Genomic DNA, 16,573 nt, shown 5'->3' with positions numbered 1-16,573 from the left:
GGATTACTCTGGAGCCGTAAAATGGGAATAGGGCCTCCTCTCGAGTTGAGTCCATAAAGTGTGTTCTCCTCTCCAATGCGGACGGCTGTGTGAGCGAACTTTCTGAGTCGCATAAATGGTGTCAAGTACCCTTTTGCCTTTCAAGAGGGAATGTGGGATTCCTCTTGAGATCTGCTGCGCATAATTTCCTCATCTCGCATTAAGGGTATAATTTTCTGGTGTTTCTCGAGTTGCGGCGGGAAGATTGGGGTATTTCTTGAGTTGCGACGGGGACCTCAGGAACTCACTCGGGTTGCTTCAGAGAATTCAGGTCCCATTTTGTGTTGGAAGGGGAACTTCCGGATTACTCTCGAGCTATTAAATGGGAATAGGGCCTCTTCTCGAGTTGAGTCCATAAAGTGTGTTCTCCTCTCCAATTGGGACGTCTGTGTGAGGGAAATTTATGTGTCGCATAAAGAGTGTCAAGTACCCTTTTGATTTTCAGGCGAGAATGTGGGATTTCTCTTGAATAGTGCTGCGCAAAATTTCCTCATCTCGCATTGAGGGGATAATTTTCTGATGTTTCTCCTGTTGAGGCGAGAAGCTGGGGGAACTTCTCGAGTAGCGACGAAGACCTCAGGAACTCACTCTGGTTACTTTAGGCATGTCAGGTCCCCTTTTATGTTGGTAGGCAAACTTCGCCGTTACTCTCGAGCCCTTAAATGGTAATAGGGCCTCTTCTAGAGTTGAGTCCATAAAGTGTGTTCTCCTCTTTAATGGGGACAGATGTGTGAGGGAAATTTATGAGTCACATAAAGGCTGTCAAGTACCCTTTTGATTTTCAGGCGGGAATGTGGAATTTCTCTTGAATTGTACAGTGCAAAATTTCCACATCTCGCATTGAGCGGATAATTTTGTGGTGTTACGCCTGTTGAGGCCGGAAGCTGGGGGTACATCTCGAATTGCGACGGGGACATCAGGAACTCACTCGGGTTCCTTCAGGGAAGTAAATCCCCCTTTTGTGAAGTAGGGGAAACCTCAGGATTGCTCTCAAACCGTTAAAGGGGAATAGCGCCTCTTCTCGTGTTGAGTCCAAAAAGTGTGTTTTCCTCACCAATGGGGACGGCTGTGTGAGGGAACTTTCTGAGCCTCATAAAGTTTGTCAAGTACACTTTTGCCTTTCTAGAGGGAATGTGGGATGTCTCTTGAGATTCTGCAGCAAAAAATTTTAGTCATTTCACATTGAGGGGATAATTTTGTGGTGTTTCTCGATTTACGGCGGGAAGTTGGGTACTTCTCGAGTTGCGATGGGGACCTCAGGAACTCGCTCGGGTTGTTCCAGAGAAGTCAGGTTCCCTTTTGTGTTGGAAGGGAAACTTTGGGATTTCTCCCAAGACGTTAAATGGGAATAGGGCCTCTGCTAGAGTTGAGTCCTTAAATTGTGTTCTCTTCTCCAATGGGGACGTCTGTTAGGGAACTTTCTGAGTCGCATAAAGTGTGTCAAATAAACTTTTGCCTTTCAAGCAGAAATGTGGGATTTCTCTTGAGATTCTGCAGCGCACAAATACCTTATCTGGCATTGAGGGAATAATTTTGAGGTGTTTCTCCAGTTGGGCCTGGTAGGTGGAGTATTTTACGAAATGCGACAGGGACTTCAGGAATTTACTCGGGTTGCTTCAGGGAAGTCAGTTCCCTTTTTGTTGGAAGGAGAACTTTCGTAATACTCTCGAGCCGTAAAATGGGAATAGGGCCTCTTCTAGAGTTGAGTCCATAAAGTGTATTCTCCTCTCCAATGGGGACGGCTGTGTGAGCGAACTTTCTGAGTCGCATAAATGGTGTCAAGTACCCTTTTGCCTTTCAAGTGGGAATGTGGTATTTCTCTTGAGATTCTGAGTGCAAAATTTCCTCATCTCGCATTGAGAGGATAATTTTGTGGTGTTTCTGGACATGGGGAGGAAAGCTGGGGGTACTTCTCGAGTTGTGACGGGGACCTCAGGAACTCACTCGGGTTTCTTCAGGGAAGGAAGGTCCCCTTTTGTGATGGGAGGGGAACTTCCGGTTTACTCTTGAGCCATTAAATGGGAATAGCGCCTCATCTCTTTTTTTTTTAATTTCTTTTTTTTTTTACGGTATCTTTGGTTTTTTTTTGTAATTAATTTATTTTTTATTGGAGGCAAATTATTTTACAATATTATATTGGTTGGTTTTGCCATACATTGACATGAATTCGCCCCGGGTTTACATAAGTTCCCCCTCCTGAACCCCCCTCCCACCTCCCTCCTCCCTTTATCCTCCCTCTGGGTCATCCCCGCATGCCAGCCCCGAGCATCCTATAACATGCATTGACCCTGAACTAGTGATTCGTTTCACATATGACAACATGCGTGTTTCAATGCCATTCTCCCAAATCATCCCACCCTCACCCTCTCCCAGGAGTCCCAAAGACTGTTCTATACATCTGTGTCTCTTTTGCTGTCTCGAATACAGGGTTATCATTTGTATCTTTCTAAATTCCATATATATGCGTTAGTATACTGTATTGGTGTTTTTCTTTCTGGCTTACTTCACTCTTTATAATAGGCTCCAGTTTCATCCACCTCATTAGAACTAATTCAAATGTATTCTTTTTAATGGCTGAATAATACTCCATTGTGTATATGTACCAAAGCTTTCTTATCCATTCGTCTGCAGATGGACATCTAGGTTGCTTCCACGTCCTGGCTATTATAAACAGTGCTGCAATGAACACTGGAGTACATGTGTCTCTTTCAATTCTGGTTTCCTCGGTGTGTATGCCCAGGAGTGCGATTGCTGGATCATATGGCAGTTCTATTTCCAGTTGTTTGAGGAATCTCCACACTGTTCTCCATAGTGGCTGTACTAGTTTGCATTCCAACCAACAGTGTAAGAGGGTTCCCTTCTCTCCACACCCTCACCAGCATTTATTGCATGTAGACTTTTGGATAGCAGCCATTCTGACTGTTGTGATATGGTATCTCATCGTGGTTTTGATTTGCACATCTCTGATTATGAGGGATGTTGAGCATTTTTTCATGTGTTTGTTAGCCATCTGTATGTCTTCTTTGGAGAAATGTCTGTTTAGTTCTTTGTCCCATTTTTTGATTGGGTCATTTATTTTTCTGGAATTGAGCTGCAGGAGCTACTTGTATATTTTGGAGATTAATCTTTTATCCGTTGCTTCATTTGCTATTATTTTCTCCCATTCTGAAGGCTGTCTTTTCACCTTACTTATAGTTTCCTTTGCTGTGCAGAAGGTTTTGATTTTAATTAGGTCCCATTTGTTTATTTTTGCTTTTATTTCCAATATTCTGGGAGGTGGGTCATGGAGGATCCTGCTGTGATTTATGTCGGAAAGTGTTTTGCCTACGTTCTCCTCTAGGAGTTTTATAGTTTCTGGTCTTACATTTAGCTCTCTAATCCATTTTGAATTTATTTTTGTGTATGGTGTTAGGAAGTGTTCTAGTTTCATTCTTTTACAAGTGGCTGACCAGTTTTCCCAGCACCACTTGTTAAAGAGACTGTCTTTTCTCCATTTTATGTTCTTGCCTTCTTTGTCAAAGATGAGGTGTCCATAGGTGTGTGGATTTATCTCTGGGCTTTCTATTTTGTTCCATTGATCTATATTTCTGTCTTTATGCCAGTACCATACTGTCTTGATGACTGTGGCTTTGTAGTAGAGCCTGAAGTCCGGCAGGTTAATTCCCCCAGTTCCATTTTTCTTCCTCAAGATTGCTTTGGCTATTCGAGGTTTTTTGTATTTCCATACAAATTGTGAGATTATTTGTTCTAGTTCTGTGAAAAATATCGTTGGTAGCTGGACAGGGATTGCATTGAATGTATAAATTACTTTGGGTAGTATACTCATTTTTACAATATTTATTCTTCCAATCCATGAACATGGTATATTTCTCCATCTATTAGTGTCCTCTTTGATTGCTTTCAGTAGTGTTTTATAGTTTTCTATGTACAAGTCTTTTGTTTCCTTAAGTAGATATATTCCTAAGTATTTAATTATTTTCGTTGCAACAGTGAATGGAATAGTTTCCTTAATTTCTCTTTCTATTTTCTCATTATTGGTGTATAGGAATGCAAGGGATTTCTGTGTGTTGATTTTATATCCTGCAACATTACTGTAATCATTGATTAGCTCTAGTAGTTTTCTGGTAGAGTCTCTAGGGTTTTCTGTGTAGAGGATCATGTCATCAGCGAACAGTGAAATTTTACTTCTTCTTTTCCAATTTGGATTCCTTTTATGTCTTTTTCTGCTCTGATTGCTGTGGCCAAAACTTCCAGAACTATGTTGAATAGTAGTGGTGAGAGTGGGCACCCTTGTCTTGTTCCTGACTTTAGGGGAAATCCTTTCAGTTTTTCACCATTGAGGATAATGTTTGCTGTGGGTTTGTCATATATAGCTTTTATTATGTTGAGATATGTCCCTTCTATTCCCACTTTCTGGAGGGTTTATCATAAATGGATGTTGAATTTTGTCGAAGGCTTTCTCTGCATATATTGAGATAATCATATGATTTTTATTTTTCAGTTTGTTAATGTGGTGTATTACGTTGATTAATTTGCGGATATTGAAGAATCCTTGCATTCCTGGGATAAAGCCCACTTGGTCATGATGTATGATCTTCTTAATATGTTGTTGGATTCTGATTGTTAAAATTTTGTTATGGATTTTTGCATCTATGTTCATCAGTGATATTGGCCTGTAGTTTTCTTTTTTTGTGGGGTCTTTACCAGGTTTTGGGATTAGGGTGATGGTGGCCTCATAGAATGAGTTTGGAAATTTCCCTTCCTCAGCAATTTTCTGGAAGAGTTTGAGTAGAATAGGTGTTAGCTCTTCTCTAAATTTTTGGTAGAATTCAGCTGTGAAGCCGTCTGGACCTGGGCTTTTGTTTGCTGGAAGATTCTTGATTACAGCCTCTAGTTCCGTGCTTGTGATGGATCTGTTCAGATTTTCTATTTCTTCCTGGTTCAGTTTTGGAAAGTTGTACTTTTCTAGGAATTTGTCCATTTCTTCCAGGTTATTCATTTTATTGCCATATAATTGCTGGTAGTATTCTCTAATAATCCTTTGTATTTCTGTGTTGTCAGTTGTGATCTCTCCATTTTCATTTCCAATTTTATTGATTTGATTCTTCTCCCTTTGTTTCTTGATAAGTCTGGCTAGTGGTTTGTCAATTTTATTTACCTTCTCGAAGAACCAGCTTTTGGCTTTGTTGATTTTTGCTATGGTCTCTTTTGTTTCTTTTGCATTTATCTCTGCCCTAATTTTTACTATTTCTTTCCTTCTACTGACCCTGGGGTTCTTCATTTCTTCCTTTTCTAGTTCCTTTAGATGTAGAGTTAGGTTATTTAGTTGACTTTTTTCTTATTTCTTGATGTGTGCCTGTATTGCTATGAACTTCCCCCTTAGTACTGCTTTTACAGTGTCCCAGAGGTTTTGGGTTGTTGTGTTTTCATTTTCATTCATTTCTATGAATATTTTGATTTCTCTTTTGATTTCTTCTATGATTTGTTCATTATTCAGCAGCGTGTTGTTCAGCCTCCATATGTTGGCATTTTTAATAGTTTTTCTCCCATAATTGAGATCTAATCTTATTGCATTGTGGTCAGAAAAGATGCATGGAAAGATTTCAACTTTTTTGAATTTACCAAGGCTAGATTTATGGCCCAGGATGTGATCTATCCTGGAAAAGGTTCCGTGTGCACTTGAGAAAAAGGTGAAATTCATTGTTTTGGGCTGAAATGTCCTATAGATATCTATTAGGTCTAACTGGTCTATTGTATCATATAAAGTTTGTGTTTCCTTGTTAATTTTCTGTTTAGTTGATCTATCCATAGATGTAAGTGGGGTATTAAAATCTCCCACCATTATTGCATTATTGTTAATTTCCCTTTTCATACTTGTTAGTAATTGTCTTACATATTGTGGTGCTCCTATGTTGGGTGCATAAATATTTATAATTGTTATATCTTCTTCTTGGATTGATCCTTTGATCATTATGTAGTTTCCTTCTTTGTCTCTTTTCACAGCCTTTTTGTTAAAGTCTATTTTATCTGATATGAGTATTGCTACTCCTGCTTTCTTTTGGTCTCTATTTGCATGGAATATCTTTTTCCAGCCCTTCACTTTCAGTCTGTATGTGTCCCTCGTTTTGAGGTGGGTCTCTTGCAGACAACATATATGGGGGTCTTTTTTTTTTTCCATTCAGCCAGCCTTTGTCTTTTGGTTGGGGCATTCAACCCATTTACGTTTAAGGTAATTATTGATAAGTACGATCCCGTAGCCATTTTCTTTATTGCCTTGGGTTCGAGTTTACACACCCTTTCTGTGTTTCCTGTCTAAAAAAGATCCTTTAGCATTTGTTGGAAAGCTGGTTTGGTGATGCTGAATTCTCTCCGCTTTTGCTTGTCTGTAAATCTTTTGATTCCTCCTTCATATTTGAATGAGATCCTTGCTGGGTACAGTAGTCTGGGCTGTAGGTTATTTTCTTTCATCACTTTAAGTATGTCTTTCCATTCCCTCCTGGCCTGAAGTGTTTCTGTTGAAAGATCAGCTGTTATCCTTATGGGAATCCCCTTGTGTGTTATTTGCTGTTTTTCCCTTGCTGCTTTTAATATTTGTTCTTTGTGTTTGATCTTTGTTAATTTGATTAATATGTGTATTGGAGTATTTCGCCTTGGGTTTATCCTGTTGGGGACTCTCTGGGTTTCTTTGACTTTTGTGATTATTTCTTTCCCTATTTTAGGGAAGTTTTCAACTATTATCTCCTCAAGTATTCTTTCATGGTCTTTCTTTTTGTCTTCTTCTTCTGGGACTCCTATGATTCGAATGTTGGAGCGTTTAACATTGTCCCAGAGGTCTCTAATATTGTTCTCATTTCTTTTAATTTGTTTTTCTTTTTTCCTCTCTGTTTCATTTATTTCTACAATTCTATCTTCTTGCTCGCTTATCCTGTCTTCTGCCTCTGTTATTCTACTGTTTGTTCCCTCCAGAGTGTTTCTGATCTCATCTATTGCATTATTCATTGTATATTGACTCTTTTTTATTTCCTCTAAGTCCTTCTTAAACCTTTCTTCCATCTTCTCCATCCTTTTCTCTAGGTTATTTATCTGTAACTCCATTTTGCTTTCAAGATTTTGAATCATTTTCACCACCAAAATTCGAAATTTTTTATCAGGTAGATTCCCTATATCTTCCTCTTTTGTTTGTGTTGGTGGGCATTTATCTTGTTCCTTTAATTGCTGGGTATTTCTCTGCCTCTTCATCTTGCTTATAATGCTTTGCTTGGGGTGGCCTTTCCCTCTTCTGGCCGTTTGTGGAGATCTCTTTATTATGTAGTTTCCTCTCTGTGTGTGGGGTTGGACAGGTGACTTGTCAAAGTTCCCGGGTTATGGAAGCTTGTGTCGGTGTTCTGGTGGGTGCAGCTGGATTTGTTCTCTCTGGAGTGCAATGAAGTGTCCAGTAATGAATTATGAGATGGCAGTGCGTTTGGAGTGACTTTGGGCAGACTGTATATTGAAGCTCAGGGCTGTGTTCCTGGAGAATTTGCGTGGTATATCTTTTTCTCGAACTTGTTGACCCTTGGGTGGTGCTTGGTTTTAGTGTAGGTATGGAGACGTTTGATGAGCTCCTATCGATTAATGTTCCCTGGAGTCAGGAGTTCTCTGGTGTTCTCAGGATTCGGCCTTAAGCCTCTTGCCTCTGGTTTTTGGTCTTATTCTTGCAGTAGCCTCTAGACGTCTCTATCTGTCATTTCCAAGGTGGTTCCCTCTGTTTTAGCTTCTGTTTGCTGGTTTCTTCAGTGTCTAATTTCCGCCCTGATACTAGGGGGTGGGTGGACACTTTTTAAGGCTCAGTTGTTCAGTCCTGTTCTGGGAAGGGAGGAACACTGCAGTCGAATATCTCTGGCGTCTTTGGGGAGTGCTCGCAGCGTCTCGGCCACACTGGGTTTGCCCCCGCTCACAGCATGTATGCTGTCCCAGTCTATACTGCACAGGCTCTAAGTTGCTCTGCCGGGAGCTGTCTGAGGCTGGCGCCAGGTTGTATGCACTTCCCAGGTCTGAGCGGCTCAAGTTCAGGTTCTCAGGTACTCCACAAAGGTGCAGACTTGGTTGGGCCTGCGTTTTGTGCCTACCCCGGTCCGAGCAGCTCAGGGGACCAGGTGTTTGGCAAGCGTGGTCTCTGCGACTTATCGCCTCCCCAGTCCCCACCACTCAGTTTTCTGGGTGTCCAACCGGCGCACCTTCTCAGGGGGATATCTATCGGCCCGAGCCCAAGAAGTCCTGAATAGCAAAAAGCCTGTCTGCAGTTTGTATCAGATGCCTTTCTGGGGCCGCGGTTGCCCGCTCCAGCTCTGGCTGCGCTCCCTGCCTGTCTCGGCGGGGGATGGGGGATGGGCCAGCCGCAGCTACCTCACTCTACTTAATCCTTTATTCTGTGAGCGGGGCTGGCCGATTCGTAGGTTAGAGCTTTCCGCCTTTTCGTGGTGAAGCTATCCCACAGTCTGATTTGCTCTCCCCATTTCTCTCAAATTGTTCTCGCGGCATTCAAGCCCAGTCCTCTCTCTAAGCAGTTCAGCCGGCTCCTCCTTGCCCAGCCCCCGCTTACTAATGGCGTATGCAGACGTCTGCGCTGCTTCTCCACTGGGAGTTACCGTTTGGCGGGTAATCGGTGGGTTTTTAAAAAATCTTAAAAAAAAAAAAAAGAGGGTTATGTGGCCCTCTGAGCTTCCAAGGCTTGCCACAGATTCCCCAGTGAGAGTGTTTCCTGGTGTTTGGAAAGTTCTCTCTTTTTAAAGCCTCCCTTCCCGGGACGGAGCTCCGTCCTTACTTTTTTTGTCTCGCTTTTTATCTTTTATGTTTTTTCCTACCTCCTTTCGAAGACAATGGGCTGCTTTTCTGGGTGCCTTACGTCCTCTGCCAGCATTCAGAAGTTGTTTTGTGGACTTTACTTGGCGTTCAAATGTTCTTTTGATGAATTTGTGGGGGAGAGAGTGGTCTCTCTGTCCTATTCTTCCGCCATCTTGTTCTTTCCACCCTTTTAGCCTTTCAAGCGGGAATGTGGGATTTCTCTTGAGATTCTGCAGCACAAAATTTCCTCATCTCGCATTGAGGGGATAATTTTGTGGTGTTTCTCGTATTGCGGTTGGAAGCTGGGGGGATTTCTCGAGTTGCGACAAGGACCTCAGGAAATCACTCGAGTTACTTCAGGGAAGTCAGGTCCCCTTTTGTGCTGAAAGGGGGACTTCCGGATTACAATCGAGTCCTTTAATGGGAATTGTGCCTCTTCTCGAGTTGAGTCCATAAAGTGTGTTCTCCTCTCCAATGGGGACGGATGTTAGGGAACTTTCTGAATGGCATAAAGTGTATCAAGTACCGTTTTGCTTTTCAAGCGGGAATATGGGATTTCTCTTGAAATTCTGCAGCGAAAAATTTCCTCATCTCACATTGAGGGGATAATTTTGTGGTGTTTCACGAATTGCGGCGGGATACTGGGGGTACTTCTCGAGTTGCGAGGTGGACTTCAGGAACTCACTCGAGTTACTTCAGGGAAGTCAGGTCCCATTTTGTGCTGGAAAGGGAACTTCCGGATTACTCACGAGCCGTTAAACAGGAATATTGCTTCTTCTCCATTTGAGTCCATAAAGTGTGTTCTCCTCTCCACTGAGGACCAATGTTAGGGACCATTCTGAGTCGCCTAAAGGGAGTCAAGTACCCTTTTGCCTTTCAAGCAGGAATGTGGGATTTCTCTTGAGATTTTGCAGTGCAAAATTTCCTCATCTCGCATTAAGGGGTAATTTTGTAGAGTTTCTCGAGTTGCGGAAGGAAGCAGGGGGTACTCTTGAATTGCAACGGGGACCTCAGGAACTCGGTCTGGTTTCTTCAGGTAAGTCAAGTCCCCTTTTGTGTTGGAAGGGGAACTTCCGGATTACTCTCCTGCCGTTAAATGGGAATATTGCCTCTTCTCGATTTGAGTCGACAAGTGCGTTCTCCTCTCCTCTGCAGAGGGATGTTAGGGAAAATTCTGAGTCGCCTAAAGGGACTCAAGTACCCTTTTGCATTTCAATCAGGAATGTGTGATTTCTCTTGAGATTCTGCAGCTCAAAATTTCCTCATCTCGCATTGAGGGAATCATTTTGTGCTGTTTCTAGAATTGCGGTTGGAAGCTGCGGGATTTTCTCGAGTTGCGACTTGGACCTCAGGAACTCACTCGAGTTACTTCAGGGAAGTCAGGTCCCCTTTTATGCCAGAGGAGAAACTTCCGGATTACTCTCGAGCCCATTAATGGGAATAGGACATCTTCTCGAGTTGAGTCCATAATGTGTGTTTTCCTCTCCAATGGGGATGGATGTTAGGGAACTTTCTGAATGGCATAAAGTGTGTGAAGTACCCTTTTGCTTTTCAAGCGGGAATGTGGTATTTCTCTTGAAATTCTGCAGCGATAAATTACTTCATCTCACATTGAGGGTATACTTTTGTGGTGTTTCACGAATTGTGGCTGGATACTGGGGTACTTCTCGAGTTGCGAGGTGGACTTCAGGAACTCACTCGAGTTACTTCAGGGAAGTCAGGTCCCATTTTGTGCTGGAAGGGGAACTTCCGGATTACTCTCGAGCTGTTAAACAGGAATATTGCCTCTTCTCGATTTGAGTTCACAAAATGTGTTCTCCTCTCCACTGAGGACGGATGTTAGGGACCATTCTGAGTCTCCTGAAGGGAATCAAGTACTATTTTGCCTTTCAAGCGGGAATGTGGGATTTCTCTTGAGCTTCTGCAGCGCAAAATTTCCTCATCTCTCATTGAGGGGATAATTTTTTGGTGTTTCTCGAATTGCGGCAGGAACCTGTGGGTACTTCTTGAGTTGGGATGGGGACTTGAGGAAGTCGCTCGGGTTGCTTCAAGGAAGTCAATCCCCTTTTGTGTTGCAAGGGAAACTTCCGGATTCCTCTCGAGCACTTTAATGGGAATAGAGCCTCTTCTCGAATTACGTCCATAAAGTGTGTTCTCCTCTCCAATGGGGATGGAAGTTAGGGAACTTTCTGAGTGGTATAACGTGTGTCAAGTACACTTTTGCCATTCAAGAGGGAATATGGGATTTCTCTTGAGATTCTGCAGCGCAAAATTACCTCATCTCACATTGAGGGGATAATTTGGTGGTTTTTCTCGAGTTGTGGCGGGAAGCAGGTTGTAATTCTTGAGGTGCGACGGCGACCTCAGGAACTCGTTCACGTTGCTTCAGGGAAGTCAAGTCCCCTTTTTTGTTGAAAGGGGAACTTCCGGATTAATCTCGAGCTTTTAAATAGTAATATTGCCTCTTCTCGATTTGACTCCATTAAGTGTGTTCTCCTCTCTAATGGGGATGGATATTAGGGAACATTCTGAGTCGCCTCAAGGGAGTCAAGTACCCTTTTGCCTTTCAAGCGGTATGTGGGATTTCTCTTGAGATTCTGCAGCACAAAATTTCCTCATTTCGCATTGAGCAGATAATTTTTTGGTGTTTCTCGAATTGCGGCAGGAAGTTGGGGGTACTTCTCGAGTTGCGATGGGGACCTCAGGAACTCACTCATGTTACTTCGGGGAAGTCGGTCCCCTTTTTTGCTGGAAGGGGAACTTCCCGATTACCGTTTAATGGGAATAGGCCATTTAATGGGAATAGGCCCTCTACTCGAGTTGAGTCCATAAATTGTGTTCTCCTCTCCAATGGAAACGGAGGTTAGTGAACTTTCTGAGTGGCATAAAGTGTTTCAAGTACCCTTTTGCCTTTCAATCGGGAATGTGGGATTTCTCTTGAGATTCTGCAGCGCAAAATTTCCTCATGTTGCATTGAGGGGATAATATGGTGCTGTTTCTCGAATTTCGGCAGGAAGCTGGGGGTAGTTCTCCGGTTGCGGCGGGGACCTCAGGATCTCACTCGAATTACTTCAGGGAAGTCAGGTCCCTTTTTGGACTGGAAGGGGAACTTCCAGATTACTCTCGAGCCGTTAAATGGGAATATTGCCTCTTCTCGATTTGAGTCATTAAAGTGTGTTCTCCTCTCCAATGAGGATGGATGTTAGGGAACATTTGAGTCGCATATAGGGAGTCAAGAACCATTTTGCCTTTCAAGCGTAAATGTGGGATTTCTCTTGAGATTAGGCAGCGCAAAATATCCTCATCTAGAAATTTGGGGATGATTTTGTGGTGTTTCTCGAATTGCCGATGGAACCTGGGGGAATTTCTCGAGTTACGACGAGGACCTCAGGAACTTACTCGAGTTAATTCAGGGAAGTCAGGTCCCCTTTTGTGCTGGAAGGGGGACTTCCGAATTACAATCGAGTCCTTTAATGGGAATAGGGCGTCTTGTCCAGTTGAGTCCATAAAGTGTGTTCTCCTCTCCAATGGGGATGGATGTTAGGGAAATTTCTGAATGGCATAAAGTGTGTCAAGTTCCCTTTTGCTTTTCAAGCGGGAATGTGGGATTTCTCTTGAAATTCTGCAGCGAAAAATTTCCTCAACTCACATTGAGCGGATAATTTTGTGGTGTTTCACGAAGTGCGGCGGGATACTGGGACCACTTCTGGAGTTGTGAGGTGGACTTCAGGAACTCACTCGAGTTAATTCAGGGAAGTCAGGTCACATTTTGTGCTGGGAGGGGAAATTCCGGATTACTCTCAAGCCGTTAAACAGGAATATTGCCTCTTCTCGATTTGAGTCCATAAAGTGTGTTATTCTCTCCAATGAGAACGGATGTTAGGGACCATTCTGAGTCGCCTAAAGGGAGTCAAGTACCCTTTGCATTTCAAGCAGGAATGTGGGATTTTTCTTGACATTATGCAGTGCAAAATTTCCTCATCTCGCATTGAGGGGTAATTTTTTGGCGTTTCTCGAGTCGCAGAAGGAAGCAGGGGGTACTCTTGAATTGCAACGGGGACCTCAGGAACTCACTCCGGTTTCTTCAGGTAAGTCAAGTCCCGTTTGTGTTGGAAGGGGAACTTCCGGTTTACTCTTGAGCCATTAAATGGGAATAGGGGCTCATCTCGAATTGAGTCCATAAATTGTGCTCTCCTCTCCAATGGGGACGACTGTGTGAGGGAACTTTCTGAGTCGAATAAAGGGTGTCAAGTACTTTTTGCCTTTCTAGAGGGAATGTGGTATTTCTCTTGAGGTTCTGCATCGCAAAATTTCCTCATCTTGCATTGACGGGATAATTTTGTGGTGTTTCTCGAGTTGCAGCAGGAAGCTGGGGGTACATCTCCAGTTGCGACGGGGAACTCAAGAACTCGCTGGGGTTGCTTCAGGGAATCAGGTCCCCTTTGGTGTTGGAAGGGGAAATTCCGGTTTCCTCTCGAGCCTTTAAATTTGAACAGGGGCTCATCTCGAATTGAGTCCATAAAGCGTGTTCACCTCTCCAATGGGGACGGCTGTGTGAGGGAACTTTTTGAGTCGAATAAGCGGTGTCAAGTACCTTTTTGCCTTTCAAGAGGGAATGTGGTAGTTCTCTTGAGATTCTGCATCACAAAGTTTCCTCATCTCGCATTGACGGGATAATTTTGTGGTGTTTCTCGAGTTGTGGTGGGAAGCTGGGGGTACTTCTCGAGTTGGATTGGGGACCTCTGGAAATCGCTCGGGTTGCTTCAGGGATGTTAGGTCCCATTTGGTGTTGGAAGGGGAACTTCCGGTTTACTCTGGAACCCTTAAATATGAACAGGGGCTCATATCGAATTGAGTCCATAAAGTGTGATCTCCTCTCCAATGGGGACGGCTGTGGGAGGGAACTTTCTGAGTCGAATAAAGGATGTCAAGTACCTTTCTGCCTTTCAAGAGGTAATGTGGAATTTCTCTTGTGATTCTGCATCGCAAAATTTCCTCATCTCTCATTGAGGGGATAATTGTGTGGTGTTTCTCGAGTTGCGGCGGGAAGCTGGGGGTACTTCTCGAGGTGCGACCGGGAGTTCAGGAACTCGCTCGGGTGGCTTCAGGGAAGTCAGTTCCCCTTTGGTGTTGGAAGGGGAACTTCCGGTTTACTCTCGAGCCGTAACATGTGAACAGGGGCTCATCTCGAATTGAGTCCATAAAGTGAGTTCTCCTCTCCAATGGGGACGGCTGTGTGAGGGAAATTTCTGAGTCGAATAAAGGGTGTCAAGTATCTTTTTGCCTTTCAAGAGGGAATGTGGAAGTTCTCTTGAGATTCTGCATCGCAAAATTACCTCATCTCGCATTTAAGGGATAATTTTGTGGTGTTTCTCGAGATGCGGCGGGAAGCTGGCGGTACTTCTCGAGTTGGGACGGGGACCTCAGTAACTCGCTCATGTTGCTTCAGGGAAGGCACGTCCCCTTTGATGTTGGAAGGGGAACTTCCGGTTTTCTCTCAAGCCCTTAAATGTGAACAGGGTCTCATCTCGAATTGAGTCCATAGGGTGTGTTCTCCTCTCAAATGAGGACGGCTGTGTGAGGGAACTTTCTGAGTCGAATAAAGGGTGTCAAGTACCTTTTTGCCTTTCAAGAGGGAATGTGGTATTTCTCTTGAGATTCTGCATGGCCAAATTCCCTCACCTAACATTGAGTGGATAATTTTGTGATGTTACACGAGTTGCGGCGGGAAGATGGGGGTACTTCTCGAGTTGGGACAGGGACTTCAGGAACTCACTCGAGTTGCTTCAGGGAAGGGAGGTCCCCTTTGCTTTTGGAAGGGGAACTTCCGGGTTTTCTCGAGACCTTCAATGTGAACAGGGGCTCATCTCGAATTGAGTTCATAAAGTGTGTTCTCCTCTCCAATGGGGACGGCTGTGGGAGGGAACTTTCTGAGTCACATAAAGGGTTTCAAGGACCTTTCTGACTTTTAAGAGGGAATGTGTTATATCTCTTGAGATTCTGAATTGTAAAATTTCCTCATCTCACATTGAGGGGATAATTTTGTGGTGTTTCTCGAGTTGCGGCGGGAAGCTTGTTAGAATTCTCGAGTTGTGACGGGGACCTCAAGAACTCGCTCGGGTTGATTCAGGGAAGTCAAGTACCCTTTGGTGTTGGAAAGGGAACTTCCGGTTTCCTCTCGAGCCGTTATATGTGAAACTGGGCTCATCTCGAATTGAGTCCCTAGGGTGTGTTCTCCTCTCCAATGTGGACAGCTGTGTGAGGGAACTTTCTGAGTCGAATAAAGGGTGTCAAGTATCTTTTTCCCTTTCAAGAGGGAATGTGGTATTTCTCTTGAGATTCTGCATCACAAAACTTCCTCATCTCGCATTGACGGGATAATTTTGTGGTGTTTCTCGAGTTGCGGCGGGAAGCTGGGGGTACTTCTTGATTTGCGATGGGGACCTCAGGAACTCGTTCGGGTTACTTCAGGGATGTCAGGTCCCATTTTCTGTTGGAAGGGTAACTTCCGGTTTACTCTCCAGCCATTAAATGGGAATAGGGCTTCTTCTCAAGTTGAGTCCAAAAAGTGTGTTCTCCTCTCCAATGGGGACTGCTATGTCAGGGAACATTGTGAGTCGCATAAAGGGTGTCAAGTAACATTTTTCCTTTCAAGCGGGAATGTGGGATTTCTCTTGAGATTCTGCAGCGAAAAATTTCCCCATCTCCCACTGAAGGATAATTTTGAAGTGCTTCTCGTGTTGCAGCCGGAAACTGCGGGTTCTTCATGAATTGCGATGGGGACCTCAGGTATTCGCTCAGGTTGCTACAGGGAAGTCAGGTCCCTTTTTGTGTTCGAAGGGGAAATTCGGGATTACTCTCGAGTCGTAAAATGGGAATTGGCCTCTTCTAGAGTTGAATTCATAAAGTGTGTTCTCCTGTCCAACTGGGACGTCTGTGTGAGGGAAATTTATGTGTCGCATAAAGAGTGTCAGGTACCCTTTTGATTTTCAGGCGAGAATGTGGGATTTCTCTTGAATAGTGCTGCGCAAAATTTCTTCATCACGCATTGAGGGGATAATTTTGTTGTGTTTCTCCTGTTGAGGCGGGAAGCTGTGGGTACATATCGAGTTGCGACATGAAATTCAGGAACTCACTCGTGTTGCTTCAGGGAAGTTAGGTCTCCTATTTAATGGAAAGGGAATTTCGGGATTACTCTCGAGCCGTTAAATTGAAATAGGTCCTCTTCTCGAGTTGAGTCCATAAAGTAGGTTCTACTTTCCAATGGGGGCGACTGTGTGAGGGAAATTTCTGAGTCGCATAAAGCGTTTCAAGTACCCGTTTGCCTTTCAAGCGGGAAAGTAGGATTTCCCTTGAGATTCTGCAGCGCAAAATTTCCTCATCTCACATTGAGTGGATAATTTTGTGGTGTTTCTCCAGTTTCGGCGGGAAGTTGGGGGAACTTCTCGAGTTGCGACGGGGACCTCATTAACTCGCTTGGGTTTCGTCAGGGAAATCAGGTCCGCTTTTGTGTTGGGAGGGGAATTTCGGGATTACTCTCTATCCGTTAAATGGGAATAGGGCCTCTTCTCGATTTGAGTCCATAAAGTGTGTTCTACTCTCCAATGGGGATGGCTGATTGAGGGAACTTTCTGAGTCCCATAAAAGGTGTCAAGTACACTTTTGCCTTTGAAGTGGGAATATTTGATTTCTCTTGAGATTCTGCAGTGGA

The sequence above is a fragment of the Moschus berezovskii genome, chromosome 23 (genome assembly GCF_049115385.1).
Source record: "Moschus berezovskii isolate FMDL1 chromosome 23, NW_MosBer_1.0, whole genome shotgun sequence".
NCBI classification, from domain to species: Eukaryota; Metazoa; Chordata; class Mammalia; order Artiodactyla; family Moschidae; genus Moschus; species Moschus berezovskii.
This window is presented reverse-complemented; position numbering follows the sequence as displayed.